A 21883-nucleotide genomic window follows, 5' to 3' on the forward strand; every position below is an offset into this window, starting at 1 on the left:
AGGTTTACTCTGATTGGTCAAAGCATTGCCCTGGGGAATGAACCAGAGAATGGCTGTTGCCTATTTTGTTTAGTTGAAAAAGACGCAATGTGTGAACATGTTCTTTCTGTCTGCACAGGACAGAGTGTTATGTATTAATATATATAGCTTCTAGCACACGTAAGTGAGCCATACTGCAAGCCCGATTGATAATCCTAAATTGGTTGTCAGTGTAATTCTTAGCACAGTCGGGATTGCTAAGCAAACATTGTCCAATTGCAGAATCACACCTAATGTTTGAGAGCACGGGCTGGTTTGGTACGGTCAGCACCTTGCCTGATGTGAACAGCCGAAGGGACGTGCTGTTTGATACAATCCACCAGTCCCAAACATTGGCAAACCAGATTAAACAGCATGGGATGTGGGAATCACCAGAAAGGCCAGCATTTGTTGCCCTTGAACTGAATGGTTTGTTAGGCCATTTCAGAGGACAGTTAAGAATAAATCACGTTGCTGTCACATGTAAGCCAGACCAGGTAAGAATGGCAGATTAATTTCCTTCCCTAAAGGGGCATTAGTGAACCAGAGGGGCTTATTATGACAAATCAATGATAGATTCATGGTACCATTACTAAGACTAGCTTTCAATACAAGTTTTATTAATTTGAGTTTGGCATGGTGGATTTGAACCTGTGTCCACAGAGCTTTAGCCTAGTCCAGTGATATAACCACTACACCACTGTCCCCTTGACCACCAGTGCACACTGTGTACATCTACAAGATGCACTACATCAACTTGCCAAGGCTTTTTCGATGGCACCTTCCTCACCTGAAACCTTGACCAACGAGAGGACAAGGGCGGCAGGTGCATTGGAACAGTACTGCTTCCAGGCTTCCCTCAAATTCACACAGCATCATCTTGGACATTTGTCACCATTCCTTCATCATTGCTGAGTCAAAAAACTATGGTTCCCTATCTAACAGCGCTGTGGGAATACCTTCACTACATGGATGGACTGTAGTGGCTCAAGAAGGTGGCTCACCACTACTCTGTCAAGGGCAACTAGGGATAAGCAATAAATGCTGGCCTTAGCAATGACGGTATATCCCATGGATGAATAAAGAAAACTTTCAACTGCAAATATAAGCAGACTTAATTAATTTAAGGATAAAATGTGTTTGAGCTGGTATCAAAGCTTCCTTTGCAAATATGAGATTCAATACTCTACGGACTTTTTAAAATTTATTGGAATTATTCAAGGGTTATCTTAGTGAAAACACCATTCCTTAGACTTTTTAAAATTAAGTTCCCTTGATTCAGAGTAGGTGGATTGGTTTAAGAAACAGTTGAGTTGATAGAACAAGGATTGGCTCGGCAAACAAAAATGTTTGTACCACAGATACCAGAGGGACTGCAGCGGTTCAAGAAGGCGGCTCACCACGATCTTCTCAAGGGCAATTGAAGGTGGACAACAAATACTGGTCTTGTCAAGGATGCTCGTATACCATGAAACAATTTTAAAAATAAGTTTAACATAGTGGATGGCTGCTAATCAAATGGATGTCTGGGATGGTATTGAGCTTTTTGATTGTTGTTGGAGCTGCCGCCTCCAAATAAATGGAAAATATTCCATCACCCTCCTGGCATGTGCCTTGCAGTTATGGAAAGGTTTCTTAAGTTAGGAGGTGAATATGTAGCCTATGGCTGGCTCTTGTAGCTACAGTATGGTGCGGCTGGTTCAATTAAGTTTCAGATCAATGGAATAGAGGTTGAGAGTGGATGGAACTGCAGAGCTTACATAAAAGTTACTACTTCTGTATTATGATAATGACACTTTCAGGTTTTGGGGCAGGTCTGAAAACCAGAAAAGTATTTAACTTAAGCTGTTGCATGCTCAGACCAATTAGCACAATGCACCATGTCTGTTTAATCTTATCTGATTCTTAGGGTAATAACATCAGTTTCATTGGTGTAAAATTAGGTTCTTTAGAGAAAAGAATAGGGAACATCTGTCCGCAAATCTCTTTCTATAGCTAATCCAGAAGATGAGATTTTAATGAAATGCATTGGTGTGTTAAATTAATGTTTTGAAATAAAATTGAAAATTTCCTTTGAAGCATGGTTTCTTTTTGACACTACTTGCACAGTTTGAAGAGAATAGATTTTGAGGTCTCTTGTTTAGTTCAAAAAGGACAATAGTGCCTCAGTAACAGTAACAAAAAACTTACTGCCCTATTTTGCTGGAGTCCTTGGAATAAGCAGCTCAGGAAAGCGCAGAGCTAATTGAGGTATTTAACTCAGGGCCCAGCAACATTAATAGTTCTGAATACAATTTTAGAAAACAACTGGAAAGGGCAGAAAAGGTCACAGACCTAAAATGATAATTCTGTTTCTCCCTCCACTGATACCTGCCAGACCTGCTGAGTATTTCCAGCATTTTCTGTTTTTATTTCAAATTTCCAGCATCTGTAGTAGTTTGCTTTTGTATTTGGCCAGGAGGACCTGATGTGGCCCTCCGGGATCCACAAAAATAGCCTGTAGAGATTCCTCATCTGATTCTTAGGGTAATAAGGGTAACACCCTTAGGGTAACACACCTCCCGATAATGAACCTGCCAACACACTACTTTCTGAGCCCATAAGGCTGGCCAGGCCTCCCAATACTGCGGCATCCCAGAGTTAAATTGTTGTATTGCAACAGCCGCTGGCCCTATTTTCACTGAGGCCTGTCCCTAAAAATGGACCAGGTTGCCCACTGGCCCCATTGCACACCCTACCAGCTATAAGCCCAATTTAAATACTTAAATTAGCTGTGTGCTTGGTCAGGCAGCCGTCCAAGCCGCCTATCCCGAGGACCCCAGCAAACTGCAATGGCCACCATCATAGAGAGGACAGGGAGGTAGATTATTTGCCTTGATTTTTTTGCTAAACTCATGGCCCATTTCCATCAGGCAGAATCTACAATTATTTAAAAAACATAATCAATGGATGCCAATAAACCTATGTGATACAAATCATTCTTATGTCAGCAGTATTCAATGTATATTCAAATAAATGCTCAATGTTTAGCAGCTCCTCATTGAGATCAACTGAAGTTAGCAATTGCAAAGGCACTGAGACTGTGCATATCTGTCAACTGCCACAGGTTTAGTGGGAGGCGATGGCATAATGGTATTGTTACTGGGCTAGTAATCCAGAGACCCAGGGTAATGCTCTGGGAACCCAGGTTGGAATCCTGCCATGGCAGATGGTAGAATTTGAATTCAATAAAAAATATGGAATTAAGAAGTCTAATGATGACCATGGAACCATTGTCAATTGTTGTAAAAACGCATCTGGTTCACTAATGTCATTTAGGGAAGGAAGTCTGGCCTATTTGTGACTCCAGACCCACAGGAATGTGGTTGACTCTTAAATGCCCTCTGAACTAGGAGTGGGTATTAAATGCTGGCCTGGCCAGTGACACCTGCATCCCAGGAATGAATAAAGACAAAGTCTTTTGAAGATACAATACTGTGATATCTTTGCAGGATGGAATCAGTGGAACACATCCATGGAGTCCTAATACCCAACTGAACTGGTTTATTCCAGTTTGACTTATATACATATAAATATGCATACACAAATAGCCACAAAAGGGTACTATTATATTCCTCCCTCGTTAATGAAATGAAAATGTTCAAATTCCATACAACATATATACATTTCTTGTTTCTCATTTATTCACAATTCCAACTAAACAACTGGTCTCCTATTTCTAAGAGGGTGCTTCCTTTCTTGACCCAAACTTTCAGAACTTGGGGAAGGGCCTTTACCCATCCCAGCCAAAGTTTGAGAAGAAGTTTTCTCCAACAAGGATTGATTTTGCCCTTGGCCTTCAACTGAAATTTCCATTTCATCAAATATGCCTGTCAGGCTCTGACTTAAATCTGAACTGATTCCAGGCACAATCTGTATTGGAGTATCTATTGGTACTCCACAATTGGTACTAACAACTATCCAATTCATCAGACTCATTTGATTCTTCCCAGCTTCCCCCTTCTTTGTGAACTTCTGAGGTAAAGCATTATCTATATGTACAAGCCTAACCTTTCCACGACCAAACATCTTGATCAAATTTGTGTGAGGATCACATATTTTCACGGTTCTTCATGGTAGCCACTTCAACCATTTGTGATGATGATCTTTCATCTGAATCTCCTGGTTCAACTTCAGACTTCTTTCTTTCAGCCTACCCCTAACATGATTTCTTTCTGCCTGGATTGTTTCTCTTTTACAGACTGTGCTAAATGTGGCTTCAAAAATGAAAGCCTCATCCTAGGCTGTCTTCTAAGAAACAATTCAACTGGCACACTGCCAGTAATAATGTAAGGTGTGTTACACTAAATAAACAAACCATTTGCCATTTTGTGATTCAATGACATCTGACGTTTCTTCCAATTTGCATCTAGCATTTGTTTAACAAGATTATGCTTAACAATTTGTACTGTATGCTCTGCTGCTCATTCAAAGCAGGATGATACAGTGGAACTCAAGTGCGTTTTACCCATTCATTCTCGTGAAATTTGAAAATTCTTCTAAACAAAACTGAGGTCTGTTGTCAGACACAATTTCCTCTAGGAACCCATAAGCAGAAAACTATGCAAAATATTAAGAGTTTTGCTAGTTGTTGTTTGATTCATTGGAAACCCCTCAACCCATTACGAATGGCTATCGCAATGAATAACTGTTGCCCTTCAAGTTCTGCCACATTTAGCTGGCCATTGCCATGGTTGCAAAGGCACTGATGGCGGCTTCTATTCTCCTGCTTTACATGCTCATATACTGTTTCACTGTCTCTTCTATGTCCTCATCTTACCCTATCCTTCTCTCTAGACTCTTTGTCAAGCTCATCCTCAAGTGTTGATCCATGAAGATAACCTAGCAACTGCAAACTGTGCCTTTCAGGGATGACAACTTGGCTCCCCACATTACACAACCTTTGACAACACATTCTTACGCATAAAACATGGCCTGATTCCTAACTCCGTTATCTGTACTGGCCACCCATTTACAATACAGTCGTATACCCTTGCCAGTACAGGGCCCCTACGAATTGTTCTACCAATATTATCTGTTATGACTGACAATTCATCTATGTGCGAAAAGAAAAAGACATCTTCCCTGTGGGGCTCTACCTCTGATGGAGATGGTAATTTAGACTTCACACCAGTATTACAATGATCTTCCAATTGTCTATATTTAATGTTGTACAGATAAGCAGACAAAATCAAAGTCCATGTCTGCATTTTGGCTGCAGCTAAAGTGGGTCCTTGGAGACTTTGGATTTAAAATATCCATCAGTGGCTTAAGATCAGTTTTGATCATGAAACCACAAACATACAAGTATTTATGAAATCTTCTTACTCCAAAAATCAAAAACAGTGCTCCACGTTCTATCTGAGCCTAATATTGCTCACTGGCACGGAGGGTGCCTGAGGCAAATGCAGTCAGTCTCTCCTTACCATTATCCAACACAAGAAATCACAACATCTACTCCGCAAGAAGTTGCATCATATGCTAGCTTAATTTTTTTTCGATACATCGTAATGTACAAGCATTGTACCATCTACCAATTTACTCTTACATAACTGGAATGCCTTGTAACAGCCCCTTACCCGCTTCCATGGAACACCCTGCCTCAAGAGTTCATTCAACGGATGTAATAAGATTGCCAAATTTGGTATGAATTTACAGTAGTAATTCACTCCAGAGATACAATCTATGATTGGAGGAACAGTAAGGGTGAGAGGGACAAAATCTGTGATTGGAAGGGCTGGGGCATCAGGATTGGAGAGACAGGAGAGAGGGCGGCTAAGATGGTGGCGGAGCTAATGCATGTAAAGTGGCTTTGGCTGTGCCCGTGAGAGAGATGAACTGTGAGAGGGAGGGAAGGAGGAAGAGAAAAAAGCGAGATGCACTGAGGAAAGTTTGGGAGGTGGGGTGGAATTGGGGAGATGAGGAGGCCCCTCAGGGTGAGAGTAAGGGCAGGGGGAGAGGTGGTGGGCAACAGGCAATATTGCTCACTTTCACACTGCAGCATATTTTATTTATTTATGTATTTGATTCCCCAACTCTTTTTTAAAACACATTTATTTTTCCTTCTAAAACCCTTCTGGCTATGGCCTTCAAATTTAAAAACTACTGCTGGAGTAATAATAACCAAACATAAAAATAAAAGAAGTTAAATCCTTTCCACTGGCTTTCTTCCTCTTTAATATTTGTCCAATAAATTATTTTGGGAGTAAAGTTTAAATTAGAGAAATCTGGGGTAGAAGGAGATTGTGGAGGAAATCCAGTTTTTTTCTGTTCCCCTTAGATTTTTCTTTAAATGCTTCAGCTACGGAAATGTTTGTCTGTGTACAAGCTTTTCTTTGGCTGTTGTTGTGAAAATGTTTTCTTTGAGAACGAAATGTTTTGATGTGTAGAAAATGTTGGGAGTCCAGACGATTGAGAAGAGCCTGTCCTTCTTGGCCTTGAACTTGTTTTAATATCAGCCAGTGGAGGAGGTCAATAGGGCCAGGACAATAGGGTCAGGTGGGGAGTGAATGAAGGAAAACTATCTAAGTGTTGTTTGATTCTTGGCTACCTGCTCAACACTGAGACTTTTGTTTCTTTAATATCCTTTAGTGAATACATAGAGTATAATTCCTGCTTTGAGAAGAGTTTTGTTTCTAAGTTAAATTTTTAAATCTAAGGAGCTCCTGAAAACCAAAATGTAGCGCCTGAAAATCAAAATGTGGCCCTCAAGAAAATAATCATTTTGACCCTTGACCTCACCTGAAAGTCAGCACCTCCAGCTGTGCAGCACACCCTCAGCACTGCACTAGAGTGTCAGCTTTGATTTTTGTCTTCAAACGCTGGAATGGGACTTGAACCTGGAACTTTGTAAGTTAGAGGTGAGAGCTCTACCAACTGAGCTACAGCTGATACTTGCAAGGGTCAGAAAGAGCAGCACGATTTCAAACAATATTAAATGATGTTGTAGTCCTGGTGGTCAGAATGACGTTCGTATTCCTCAATTTTCTAGTTTTCTGGAGGGCTCTGGCATCGCGGTGAATGAATGATGGAGTGACGTGCAATGGCACAGGCAGCCATGGTGTTGGGGTCAACTTGGGGTTCCAATGATACACTGCATTGCAAAGTTCAAGTGTGCATCAATAAGTCATGTGTGTCTACTTCTAGCCCATTCAGGATTGATTTATTATAATTGCCTGAAATAAATAGTTATGTATTAATTGCTTGGTCATACAGAACTTGAGTATTGTTGAAAAAAAAGGAGCCATGCTGCTGAAGATTTACATCTTGAAATTTGACATTCTTGCGTTTGACCTGATGAGTGCAAGTTAAAAAGCTTCAACAACATGTCTCTCTTTTCAGCAATACTCAAGTTATGCATTTGCGACAGTCATGGAATTTTAAGGTTAGTTAAAATCTAATTTAATATTATCATGAAACAGACCAAACGGCTCATGGCTGTAATTGTATATAATGAAATGTATTTTCCCTGTTCCCTCCTTAATTGAATTGATGTATGTGTTATATATATTTTAGTATAATTGCAACTGGCTAGAAGCCAAAGTAAATTACTAAATACTGTGGGATAATTTGATTTTCTGAGAATAGATTCAACCTTCTAAATCTCTTTACATAAGTCAATGATCTAAAATGTTAAATTGATTTTTATGTTTCTCTGAATTGGATTTTTTTTTTCTTTCAGTACTGTGATGATCACTGCTAATAGCATTGCAAATATTATTTCAGGGAGTAGCTCAATTCTTGTCCGTTTATTTAGCTCCAATTCACTTTGACATCGCTGCCCTGCACTGTAATGACAGATTGAACCTTTGGTACACTATTATATTTAGATATTTCTTATTTAAAAATATATATCCCGTGGTTTGCAAATAAAGCTGACATTCTTGAAACCAATATACTAAACAATTTTCATTTTTAATTTTCGTTTGTGACGTATCTACCCAGTTAACGATCTGAATATTTTGAACATTTACTTTTTAATATCATCTGAGGCCCTAACATTCGTTGCTTTAAAATGGAAGATGCATTTTTGGTGAATGATTGTGTTTATCAAGATGATGGGTGTCGTTGCTCGAACTGCATTTCACTAGGCAACAAGATTATGGAGTCTTGGTGGTGGTCTCCCACTCCTCATTAATGTTACCTGTTTTGTGAGACCTTTCTAACTTTCGCCTTTACCATCATCATCAACTAGTTCCTTCTTTGCCATTTAAAAATTATTGTCATCTTCCTTTCTTAAAAACTCCATCCTTAATACCCAGTTCTTTTCCAATTAATCCAGCCTTACTTTCCTCAAATGCAGATGTGTCATAGTCACCAAAGTCTGATCTCATTCCTCCCACGTTTCCATGTTCACATCCATTCAGTCAGCATTCACCATGACCACATTTATTTCAAGCATTTAATTTTCTCTAGTTTACATTTAAGCCCTCCTGCTGTACTACTGTATGTATTTTTCGTTGTTTATTGTTCAGAGTGCAACAGAGGTGTTGGAAAAGCTTCTTCAGATCTGGGCCAGGAAATGATATTCAAATCTTGGACATAGTTAAACTTTACAGAGCATTTAAGTGTTGTGGATGGAGAAGGCAGAGTTTGACACAAATGAGGAAATGGAGCTTCTGTGAACTTCAACCATGGTGGACATGTGAGATCAGACGTAGAGAGGCCAAGATTATCAACAAGAATAGAATAACTAGAATTTGTAGTTATAGATTCTCATTTCCACATTGAAGCCATGGAGGTGGTAAAGATATAATTAATCAGTCATTTCTCTATGAGAGGATTGTAGTTTGTTCGCTCTAAGGGTGTGTGATCTTCAGAAGATCTGATACGTGAGTACATTTAAAACAAAACACAAGCCTTTACTGGGACATCAGCAACAAATGCCAACTAAAAACTGAGAGGATAGTTGAGGCAAAATTTGGAAACTGCTATAAGCAGAAGTTATGCGAGCACAGAAAGTGCCTTTGAATGTCCTAATCCACTGTGATTTCAGATACATGCATTTAGTTTCAATCAGACTCACTCGATCCAATTTAATCTGTCATTTGGATAGTTTTTAGGTGTCAGTCATAATCCTGTCCATTTTCTATTTTTCACAGCGGGGTGCATGTATTTCTGGTAAAGCAATTTGACAGAAAATAAATGTCTTTTTCTTTCAATCGCAAACCTAATCAGCTTCCAGTGGTTGTGCAAAATTGACTTGACTTTGGTAAAAAATGTAGCAGGTTCAATGCCATTTTTACACCTCATTATTTTTTCTTTTGGTGGCAGAATTTTCCTGTTGGCGTGTGGGGGCGGGCCCTGCACACATGCACGTAAAATGACACGCGATGACGTCTGACGAGCGTCCCAATGTCACTGCGCACCATCGCGATATTTCGTTGGGCGGGCACGCGATGCTCTCTGATGCGTGTCGCCATTAATTAACGGGCCACTTAAGGCCCTTGAGGTGACAATCGACCGTGATTTTTCGGCGCCCGTGTAATCTTCGGGTCGGCACATGGGCACAACGGGCAGGCGGGTAGGAGACATTTGTATAAACCCCATCCATGGGTGGGGTAAGAGAGCTAACTGGGGTCGCGAGTGTGCTCAGTCAAATATTGATTTTTCAAAGTTACTGATATTTGCCTGTGTGATCTACAATACTTCAAAATGCATACCAGCTGCTTGGTCTGGACTCACGACCTGCAGGTCAGCACTCTGCAATGAAGAATCTTTCTTCGGCCTGCAGGTTTCAGGAAGCCTTCCCGTCGCCTGGGAATGGGAGCTGAATGCTCCACTGGAGGCACACAATCTGTGGGGTACTGGAGTGCGCCCCCTGAGTGGTCTAGGCATCGGAAGCGCATCTTCTGAAGACCAATGGCTCTCTCCACTACAGTCCTTGTGGAGGCGTGGCTCCTATGGTACCGCTGCTCAGCTTCTGTTCTTGGATGCCACCTCTCCAAATTGAGGGCCTCCTGCTCAAACAGCTGAGAACTGCCAACTGAGCTGGCCCCCCGCCAGTCCTCTCCTGCTCAGCTGCATTATGTGCATTCTTCTCCTGATAAGGAGAGAAGAGCATTGATTAGTGCTAATTGTACCTGGACTCTCTTCACGGACGGCCCACCCCAACCAGAGTGGGACATCTCAGGGCTCCAGTGTCTTCTCACCCCGCTGCTGCCGAACACTCATACAAAGATGCTAGGCCTGTCCCACTATCCCCCCAACTCCCTCTCCACAACCAACCAAGTCGCCTCTTACTCTTCTAAACTCCAGCGGATACAAGCCTAGCCTGTCCAACCTTTCCTCATAAGACAACCCACCCAATCCGGGTATTAGTTTAGTAAACCTTCTCTGAGCTGCTTCCAATGCATTTACATCCTTCCTTAAATAAGGAGACCAATTCTGTACATAGTACTCCAGTTGTGGTTTCACCAATGCCCTGTACATCTGAAGCATAACCTCCCTACTTTTGTACTTAATTCCCCTCGCAATAAATTATAATATTCCATTAGCTTTCCTAATTACTTTTTGTACCTGTATACTAGCCTTTTGCAATTCATGCACTGGGGCACCTAGATCCATCCACATCTCAGAGCTCCCCAGTCTCTCACTATTTAGATAATATCCTTCCTTTTTATTTTTCCTGTCAAAATGGACAATTTCACACTTTCCCACATTATACTCCATTTGCCAGGCATTTACTCAGTCACTTAACCTACCTATATCCCTTTGCCGTCTCCTTGTGCCCTCTTCATATCTTACTAACCGGCCTATCTTTGTGTCATCTCCTAATTACTTTCAATCAATTTACTTAATTTCAGATTACATTATTAATGCAACCTTCCCTGCCTAATGAGTCTGCAGTTTATAATCTGTGTCATAATCTTGCATTCGTACTGACTAGAATGAAATTTTATGATCTGCAAACTCTACCCTGATGTTTTTAATGGCAATATAAAAGCAAAATTAAGTTGGTGGCGGTGGGCTGGGGGGCAGGGTATTATTCTATTCTAAATTAGTAAGAATGCAAATACGATAGTGATGCACTTTCAGATGAATGGGGATTCATTTGAAAAGGAGAAATTTGTCCATTTGAGAATTTCTTCTTGTGGACAAATCCTCTCGTTATGAGATCACCCTGCGTCCTCACCTTTTAAGGATTGGCAAAATGTCAGTAAGATTTTACATGAAGCCAAGAGGTGGTGGCACAGTGGTATTGTCACTGGACTAGTATTCCAGAGACCCAGGGTAATGCTCTGGGGACCCGGGTTTGAATCCCACCTTGGCAAATGGTGAAATTTGAGTTCAATAAAAATCTGGAATTAAATGTCTGATGATGACCATGAAACCATTTCTGATTCTTGTAAAAGCCCATCTGGTTCATTAATGTCCTTTAGGGAAGGAAATCCTTTCCTGGTCTGGCCTACATGTGACTCCAGACCCCCAGTAATGTGGTTGACTCTTAAAATGCCCTCTAAACAAGGGCACTTGGGGATGGGCAATAAATGCTGGCCAGGCCACTGATGCCCACATTCCATGAACAAATAAAAAAAAGGAATGATGCATTTCTTTTGCACATGCAAAACAAAGGATGATTTAATGGTGTGTGGGTGTACATGAAAGAGAGAAATAAATTATTTTGTTAGAGTGTGTCTTACCATTAAGCCATCTAATTTGATATACCGTTGTTCCCTGTGCAAGATCTTGTGGTCTAGAGTGCCCTACGCCACTTGGCTTTGCACTTTAGATGATAACAACGAAAGTAGGTAACAAGCTGATGACCAAATGAATGGCCAGGCCTGCACAAGTGAGACTTTGAAAGCTTGGTAATGTCTTGGCAGTGAGATGTGTGCCCATCATGTTGTTCAAAGATTTATGTAAGATTTAATATTATTTCTCCTCTCCCCAACATGCCCCCATAATTTTGATACATATGCAGATTGATCAGCTTGAATCTCTGAGTAATGCTAATAAACAATCTGCTAGTGTTTGCAGTAAGATTTGTGTTATGTTCTAAGACTAAGTACTGAATGAGGCCAGAAGAACCAGAATTAATGTGAAAAGAAGACAAATAGGGTTCTTCGGACATGTTATTCATGCAGGAAGGTTAAGCACCTAATCACCACTGGAAGGATTAATGGAAGAAGAGCAGGAGACTGACAGTGAAGAATGCAGCTTGACAACTGCCGGGATTTTCCAGCTCCGTTGTGGTGGGACCCACTGCGGGAGGTTAAGCGGCCCAGCCAAAATTCCATTGACTTTCAGCGGGACTTTCAGGTGGGCGGGGCAGAGGCTGAAAATCTCATGCTATGGGCTGAATTTTCCCAGAATTGCACTAAGTGCGGTAACGGGCGGGTAAAATGGAGTCCCACCCACTGATGAAAATGGCGGGTTTTCACGGCGTATTTTCCCGAACCCACCTCATTATTTATTCAGTCCCGCAAAACACGCCATTTCCATGGCAGGTGGGCCCTCCCGCCATCACCCCGCTGTTGCATCACGCCGGCCGCCATCTTTAAAAGGCAGCCGCCAGCAAAGCGCTCATCACCACCAGCTCACCACCGCTGCCTGGGAGACATGGCCAGCAAAGGCTAAAAGACTGCTGCCCCCTGCTTCAATGATGGGTCACTTGAGCGACTGCTGGATGCCGTGGAGGTCCGCTGGGACGAGCTCCACCCCCACTCTAGCCGCAGGATGGGTAACAATGTCACCAGCCCAGCTTGGGAGGTGGTGGCAGTGGTGGTCGGCACCAACGTTCTTCAGAAGAGGACAGCAACCCAGTGCTCCAAAAGGATGATTGATCTCCTCCATTCCACCAGGGTAAGTCACTATTCTCATCACTCCCAACTCACACACCCACAACCCATCACACATCCACAGGGCCCTCACTCACTGCCAGTGCAAGGGACATCACCATTCACTCTCTCACACACACCGTCATTGTCTTCATCCCGTCCATGGGACCACTCACCACCCACACAGGCCAGGCATAATTCTCATCTGGCCCGGCAGGCATCCAGATACACTCTCCCCATCTCTACCCATGCAGGACACACTGGCTCACAACAGGAGGGAAAGGTCACAGACAGGTGGAGAGATGCCGGAATTCAAAATTCTCACAGAATTTGAAAACAGAGCCATCCAGCTGGCCGGCGATGACTGGGACCGGTCCTGTGCTGATGGTGAAGTCGGCGCTGCTTTACCAAGTGAGGGTCCAGCAATGCAACATCCATCAGACAACCATGCTGTGAGTGATGTGTCCTCTTTCACAGGCCACTGCCATGCACTAATTATCTCCCTTTGCTTTCGCAGGCACATCTGGTAAGCAGCCGACAGAATCCACGACCCAGAGCCTCCAATCAAGCTCCGAAGAAATCTCTGAAGAGGAATCTGAAGGCATCCTCCCTGAGATCCCTTCACAGTGCTCACCCACACCCTCCACCAGCGCAGAGACACACACCTCAGTGGGACCTAGCTTTAGAGTAGCCTCGGGACCACAATCTGGTGAGCACATTGCAGTTTCTGATCCACTGCAGGTGGAGGCATGGACTTCCCAGGTCTCCAGCCCTTGGAGGACTGTTGGGGGCCAGAACATTGCTGAGTTTGAGTCAGATGACAAGCTTCTGGATTCGGTCATGTATGTCACAGTTGCTGCAGCTGCAAAGGCAAGCTCAGGAACATCAGGAAGGGGTGTCCGCTGCACTCCTCAGATTACAAGGCACGATGGAGGAGTCCGTCCATCTTCAGGGTGAGGTGATAGCGCCGGTATTGCAACACACTGAGGTCAACACTGGCAGGAAGCCGGCTGCCATGGAGACCTTGCTCCAGGACGTAGCTCCTGTACTGCTGTGCAGGCTTAACTCCATCGCTGGTGCCATAGTTGGCCTCCAACAGTGTGTACGCAAGAAAGGTGCTGGGCAGCTCAATCTCACTCCAGCTACCCCTTCCGCTCATGGAGTCAATCAGGGGCCCTCGGGCACCTATAGGGAGGAGGGTCAGCAGGTCCATCCACCCAGGTGACTCTGCGAATGGCTTGTCCACCTGACTCTCCTTTTCCTGTGACCTCCGCAGATCCAGCTTTACAGGACGAGGAGGGTGCCACTGCTACACTGCAGGACCTCAAAAGCAGGCCGGGGCCCTCCAGGTCTGAGCCCTCCGGAGCAAACCCGCCAAAGTCATCACAGATAGGGCATCGCTGTAAGCAGGCTGCCTCCACCTCTGCTGTGGATGTCCGGGGAGCACCAACATGTGGAGGCAGGGTTAGGAAAATTGAGGGGAATTAACTCTTTTGAGTCAACCAAATAAACTAAATTAACAAAATGAGGGACAAAATAAACGCAGCCCCTAAATTAGGAAGACTGCAAAACCAAAGACAAAATTTAAAGGAAGCTTACAAACTTCAAACCAAAATATTATTAAGGGGGTCGATAAACACCCCAGTCCCCGCGGTGCCCATCAGGCATGGAAGGCCTCTACAGTGCCAGCAAACATCGCGTGCTCCCTCTCTAGGGATGCCCGGCCGTGAACTTAGCCGCGGAAGAGGGGCAGACTGTCGGGTTGAACCATCCCCTCAATCGCCCACTGCCTGGAACTGCTAATGGCCAATTTGGACAGGCCCAGGAGCAGTTTCACGAAGAGGTCGTCTTCTCTCCCGGCTCCTCTCCGCTCCGGGTGCCCATAGATCAGGAGCGTGGGGCAGAAGTGCAAACATAACAACAGTGAAAGGTTCTTTAAATAGCTGAAAAGGGAGCGCAGCCTACAACAACCTACATAAAGGTGGTCCACGGACTCCACAAGGCCGCAAAAGACGCAGGTGTCTTGGTGAGTCCGTGAACTGACACATCCTGTGGTTGTATGGGACTGCTGCGTGCAACACCCTCCACCCCAGATCCCCGATGGAAAGTGGGAGGACACCTCCGTAGAGGGCCCCCCAACGGGGATGTCCGCCCCCAGATGGCAACAAGGCATGCCAGGGCGTGTCCGGGCGGTGGGCGAGGGCAAGGTAGTGAAGGGTGTGCAGCAGCAGCCCATACAGGAAACCCCTCCACGCCGTGCTGAAGGACACGGAGGGCATTTCTGCGAGGCGACTCAGGTTGCGGGGCACCAGGTCCCGAGGGAGGGTTCGGGGCTCGGGGCCAATGTGGAATTCCATCCGAACAGGGGTACGCTCAGACGGAAGACCACCACGTACCTGCGCCACCTTGAGGCCCACTATGATGTCAGGGCCAAGAACGACTGTCCTAAGGTCTTGAATGGCATTGACTGCAAGCCAGATGTCTATGGACACGCAATGTGCCAACTCCTGTGGTATCATCCAGCCCACTCCTCCACCACCCAGCATGTCCCCAATCCTGGTCATCCCGGCAGCCACAGCCCTCCTTTCTGCCAGCTACTGAAAAGGATGGAGGGGCGAATTTCTGAGCAGCGGCTCTCTGACGATAGCCGCTACTCCTGACAGTGGAGAGCTGCGTCGCGAGGTGACCGTGTTCCAGGCTTTGATCAGGTCCTGGTAAAAGATGGGCAACGTCTGCAAGGATCCATGAAGGTCCCCCAGGTCTATAAACAGGAGCTGCACACCACAATTCAGGCCGTGCACCTGGCAGAAGAAATACGTCACCAGGGCACACCATCTCGGAGGGGGCTCAATGTAAAGGCATCGCTGCAGGGCCTGAAGGTGGAAAGTCGCCACCTGGGTGTGTAGGCACACCAGCACCTAACTGCCCTCCCTCAGCAGGAGACTCAGAACCTCAGCAGCGACCTAGTGCAGCCTTTTGTCCCAGAAGAAGTCGACGAGCATTTCCTGGATTTTCGTGACAAAGTCCGGGAGAGGGGTCAAAGTGACCAGCCGATACCAGAACATGGCAGCAATCAGCTGGTTTATGACCAGAACTCGACCCCGGTAAGACAGCACTCGGAGCAGTCCTGTCCTGCACCGCAGGCGAACGGTGACTTTGGTCTCCAGTTCCTGTCAGTTCACCGGCCAGGATTCCTCAGCAGGGCAGAGTTGGACACCCAGATCGAGGAGGCTGGTCCTGCTCCAGGTGAAAGGCCTGAGCTCCTTGAGTAGGGGACCCATCTGCCACTGACCAACCAGGAGTCCAGGACACTTGTCCCAGTTGATCTTGGCAGAGGATGCGGCAGAGTAGACCTCCTGGCATTTGTGCATCCTCCGCAGGTCAGCCGGGTTGGTGAACATGAGGAGCAGGTCATCAGCGTAAGCCGAAAGGACCACCCCAATGCCCGGCCTGCGCAGAACCAATCCCGACAACCTCCTCCGCAAGAGGCACAGGAAAGGCTCCACGCAGATAGAATATAACTGGCCAGACAGGGGGCAGCCCTGACGTACCCCTCTCCCAAAGCGAAGGGGCGCCGTCAGGGACCCGTTAACCTTAACTAGACACTCCACGGCAGCGTACAGAAGTTGGATCCAGGCAATGAAATGTGTCCCGAACCCGAATGCTCGCAGAGTCCCGAATAAATAGTCGTGATCCACCCTGTCGAACGCCTTCTCCTGGTCAAGAGACAGGAATGCGCTCAACAGACCAGCCCTCTGGGAAAAGTGGATCACGTCCTGGACCAGATGGTTGTTGTCATAAATAGTTTGGCCCAGGACGGTGTAGGATTGGTCAGGGTGGATCATGTGGTCCAGCATGGTGCCAAGGCAAAAGGACATGCGCCCTGGCAAAGATTTTATAGTCCGTGCTGAGGAGGGACACTAGGTGCCAGTTTTTAAGGTGGCGGAGATCCCCCTTCTTAGGCAGCAGGGCAATGACTGCCCTGCGCCACGAAAGGGGCACATCCCCGGTAACGATACTCTCCCCCAGGACCCCCGCGAAGTCGCTCCCCAGGACATCCCAGAACGCCCTGAAGAACTCTACAGTCAGCCCGTCTAGTCCTGGGGATTTGCCCCTGGAGAGACCGTCGAGGGCGCCGGTCAGCTCCCCCAGACTTACAGGGGAGTCAAGCTTTCTGGTGCCCTCCGGGCCGACCTGCGGCAGGTCCTCCCACAAAACTCTGCGAACATCCTCGCTGGACGGATCCGGAGAGAACAGGGCAGTGTAATAGTCTCGGGCGATGGCCCTGATGCTCTCCGGATCCGAGACGAGGGATCCGTCGTCGGCCAGCAGCGTAAAGAGCTGCTGACGGACCCCGTGCCTTTTTTCTAGCGAGTAGAAGAAGGGGAAGCCACAGTCCAGGTCCGTGAGGAACCGGATCCGTGACCTCATGAACGCGCCATCGGACCCGGTGAGGTGCAGGTCCCGCAGCACGACCTTCTTCTCATTGTACACCGACCGCATGGCCGGGTCCGCGTCGGGCTGATGGAGACCTGCCTCCAGGTCCAGCACCTCCTTCTCCAACTCCTCGACCCTGGATTTCCGCCTCTTTGTCGACCCCTTCGCGTACTCCTGACAGAAAACTCGGACGTGAGTCTTGCCCACGTCCCACCATAGCCTCAAAGAGGGGAAGCCTCCCCGCTTCCTTCTCCAGCCGGCCCAGAAACGACGAAACGAGTCCAGGAACCGCTCGTCCTCCAGCAACAGGTTGTTAAAGTGACAGTACACGGACCCCGTCCGAGCACAGAATGGAGCAAGCTCCGCCCACACCAGACGGTGGTCCGTGCACAACACCCACCGCACAGAAGCTGACGGAACACAGGACACGTACACCTTAGAAACGTAAAGACGGTCGAATCTGGACGCTCCAACTCCAGGTGACACAAAGGTGAAAACGCTGGAATCAGGATGGAGATGTCGCCAGACGTCCACCAAGTTGAAGGACCTGACCAGGTCCCGTAACTTACTCACACCTAGTGTGCGGTGCTGGGTACCGTGATGGTCCCGGGCCCCGAGGGTGCAATTAAAATCCCACCCCCCCAGGACGATGCACTCGCCCGCGTCGATGGAGCCCAGATGAGTGGACACTTCTTCAAAGAAGCTCGCTTGCTGCTGCGCGCCCAGGGGAGCGTACACATTCACAAAGTGAAGTGCCGCAGCCCCTAGGCGCACAGTAAGGTGCAGCAACCAGCCTGGCACCGGCTCCTTGACCCCCAAGATCTCCGGCTGCAAACATGGGGCAAACAAGATAACCACCCCGGAGGCTGGAGGACTCATGTAGACCCCCCTCGCCACTCCAGGAGCCACGTAGCTTTGTCTCCCGGAACGGTCTGGGTTTCCTGCAGGATGCACAGCGCATACTTCCCGTCCCAGGGAGAATTTCTGGAACCTGCGCTGTGCGTCCCTGCTGCCGTGGATGTTGAGGCTGGCTATAGTTGTCTTATTGTCAAAAGTATGTGCTACCATCACCCAGACTAAATAAAAGAAGGAAAGGACTTTTCTAAGTCTTCGTCTCCTTCAGGAGCCCAGCGAGAAACGTATGGACCCTCCGCCGAGCGTTCCTGTCCAACCTGGAGGCCTTTAGGGCTTCATGGGTGGACAGAACACCAGCGGATACAAATACCACCGGCCCATGGCCAACTGGACTCTGTCTTGGCAACTGCGATTACTCGCTAAAAAATCCTGGAGTTCCCGCACAGGGATGAGGGGAGAGTCGGCGGGGGGCACCAGGGAATCCACCACCTCACCTGACAATGACTCAACGTCGTCCCCGGTACTCACCACCGAACCCCGTTCTCCTCCAGGTCATTGCCTCCAGCTTCCAACCCCTCCCCCGCATTGAGTACGGGGGCTAGTTCGGAGCTGCCAGTCGGCTTCACCACCACCTCGATCCCACCCCCAGGAACAAGGCCAGAGGGGTACTCTCTGGTCTCCTTTGTGGTTTCTGGGTCAGAGGGCACTGGTGGCTCAGAGCCTCGCTCCCCCTCAGGCACTGGGTCGTCCGGCGAGTCCGGATAAAGCTCCGGACCTAAGACAGTGGCGCCCGGAGCTGAAGGTTGGGAGGGAGCAGGAAGGCCTTCTTCACCACCGCCATCCAATGACCCAGTTACAGGGGCCAAGAAGGGATTGCTGCAGTCCCCTGGTGGTCCAGCTGACATCTCGATGGTACAAGGTGGATCCTAGTACAAGGCTAGGAGCCTGGACCCAATCATATCACTGTGGCTGCACCTGATCTGTCTTAGTTGCAGAGGCATGATCAGTATATACAGGTGTCCCCAATGTGTGGCCATTTCCCTCGCTTACCCTGACCCCCACGTCAATTGACTGTGCGCAGGATGCAGCACCAGGGCAGCACTTGACCCCCCACCCCATCAGCAATCGCCTCCGAGGCTGGCCAGCACTTGCCCCCAGACACCTCCGCCCACCCTTCAGCAGTTGCCTGCGGGGCCAGGCATCAGTTTCCCCCACACCCCCCAGCGCCCCTGAGGCCTGTAAACAATGGGCGAGCTGTGGAGAACGCTGCTGCGCACTCACCTCAGTTCCCCCAAAGTGAAGGTCGCCTGTGTGCTGTTGTGAAACACGTCGGTGTGCTTTCCCGCTGATGTGGACGGTGGGGTTCCAAGAGCCTGGCGGGATGGCCTTTTAATTATATGCTAATGTATTACAATTAGCTCCCTGCTGACTGATGGCGGGAAACACAGCTCACCATCGGCCGGCTGAATGGAAGATTGTGACTTGCCTTCATGCCGTCGTGAAGTGGGTCCCGCCATATTTTCCGTGAATGCCACCTATCACGCCCACCACCAGCGGGCTGGGAAAATTCCGCCCATACGTGTTTAGAGCTATATATTTTGAGCTCTGAAGAGGCGTCATGTGGACTCGAAACGTTAACTCTGTTTCTCTCTCCATGGATGCTGCCAGACCTGCTGAGTTTTTCCAGCATTTTCTGTTTTTATTTCAGATTTCCAGCAACTGCAGTATTTTGCTTTAATTTTATTGTCAACGATGGTGTGTTGTACTTTGAAAGGTCTGCATTATTGTTTAATTATGCAAGTACAGAATCTGTTCAACAAATTCCTCTAACAGTAATTGTACACAGCTGCACCGAATATTTTTTCTAAGTGACTGTCTCATCTATGTCCAATTTTCAAAGTTTCCTTAGCCCTTCGATTATCTTATATTCAAAATTAGTTTCTTCTTTATCTCCATGATTTCATACTGTTGTAACTGGCTCTAAACCTTCAGCGAAGATAGCAGGGGAACTGTTTGGGTGCTGAAGGGATCCAGTTAATGAATGGTGTTGGGCTGGAATTTTCTGGCCCCATTGGCATCAGACTTCATGGCAAAAATCGGTTTGACGTCGTCGTGACGTTTGCAATTGTCCGCCCCACCCGTCAATGGCGGGGCCGCGATTCCCGACATGCACCGGTGGGAACATCATTTTAATCGATTTGTATCTAATTATAAGCCCTGCTCACTGGAATCAACCCCCTCCCCCCTACGTCAAATTTACCACCCACGTCGGTGTGCTTCACGGCTGCCTTTAAAAAGCGTGCACCTGGCGGCCTGAACTTCAAGGGAAACTCAGAGATGAGGGTACAAAACCTAGCGCAGTGTTTGTGAGCATCAAGGATTAGGTGCATTTACGGGGGGCACAGGCAAGTTGATTGCTAATTATTCCTTTCTCATTATACAATACCCAGTCGAGGATGGCCTGTTCTCTAGTTGGTTCCTCAATGTATTGGTCCAGAAAACCATACACTCCAGAAATTCTACGGTATTGTTATTAATTTGATTTACCCAGTCTATAAGCAGATTAAAGTCACCCATAATTACAGATGTTCCTTTATTACATCCGTCTCTAATTTCCTGTTTAATGCTGTTCCAACATCACCACTACAGTTTGGGGGTCTATATACAACCCCTACTAACGTTTTTTGTCCCTTAGTGTTTCTCAGCTCTACCCATACAGATTCCACATCTCAGATGACTGAGAACCAATGTCCCTGAAGACTACACATGTCTAGGGAACTGCTCGGTTACATATGCCACCTGCTGCAGGATTTGGCACCACGGGGACATGGAGGGCATCTACTGCCAGTGGCCATGAAAGTGGCCGTGGCGCTCAGTTTTTACACCAGTGGCTCCTTCCACGTGACCTGTATGGAATCTCAAAAGCCTCCGAGTGTATCCAGGAGGGCATGGACGCCATTTTTGTGCAGGCACAGAATTTTGTACATTTCACATGGGATCGGGAAAGCCAGGAAGCAAGAGCGCTGGGATTTGCGCAGATTTCAGAGTTTCTACAGGTACAGGGTGCCATTGACTGCACTCACATGGCACTTAGATCTCCATGGCAACAAGCAGTCTAGTATTTCAACCGCAAGGAATTCCACCCACTGAATGTTCAGCTGTTGTGTGACCACCACATACACATCCTCCAGGTCTGTGCACAATTCCCAGGGAATGTCCTCAACTCAGACATCCTTAGCAGGTCTCAAATTCCTGACATCTTCCAGGGTGCAGAGAGGTTGCAGGGATGGCTCCTCAGGAACAAGGGCTACCCATGGCTGATGATACCCATGCGGCAGCCTCAGACTGCAGCAGAGTGACGGTAGAACAAAGCTCATGCCACAACCCAGACTTTGGGGAAGCAAACGATAGGCATTTTGAAAATGATGTTCCGGTGTCTCGACAGGTCCGGTGCAGCAATGCAGTACAGTCCCCAGAGTCCATCATCGTTGCTTGCTGCACACTCCACAACCTGGCACCTCAACACGGCAGAGGACCTGGCTGAGGAGGAGATAGAGGACGTTGGAGGGGATGACGATGATGAAGTTCTTGAAGGCAAGGATGTCAGTGATGAGGCCATCGCGCTGGCCAGACGAGTCAAGCACGCTCGGGAGGCCCTCATAGCTGCAACATTCATGGAGGATGCTGACGAGATGTAGTGAGGACAGTCCTGACATCCTCACCTTACATCTGTGAACATTGGCTCCTGTGCGTCT

Source organism: Cetorhinus maximus, chromosome 19 (genome assembly GCF_964194155.1).
Source record: "Cetorhinus maximus chromosome 19, sCetMax3.hap1.1, whole genome shotgun sequence".
NCBI lineage: Eukaryota > Metazoa > Chordata > Chondrichthyes > Lamniformes > Cetorhinidae > Cetorhinus > Cetorhinus maximus.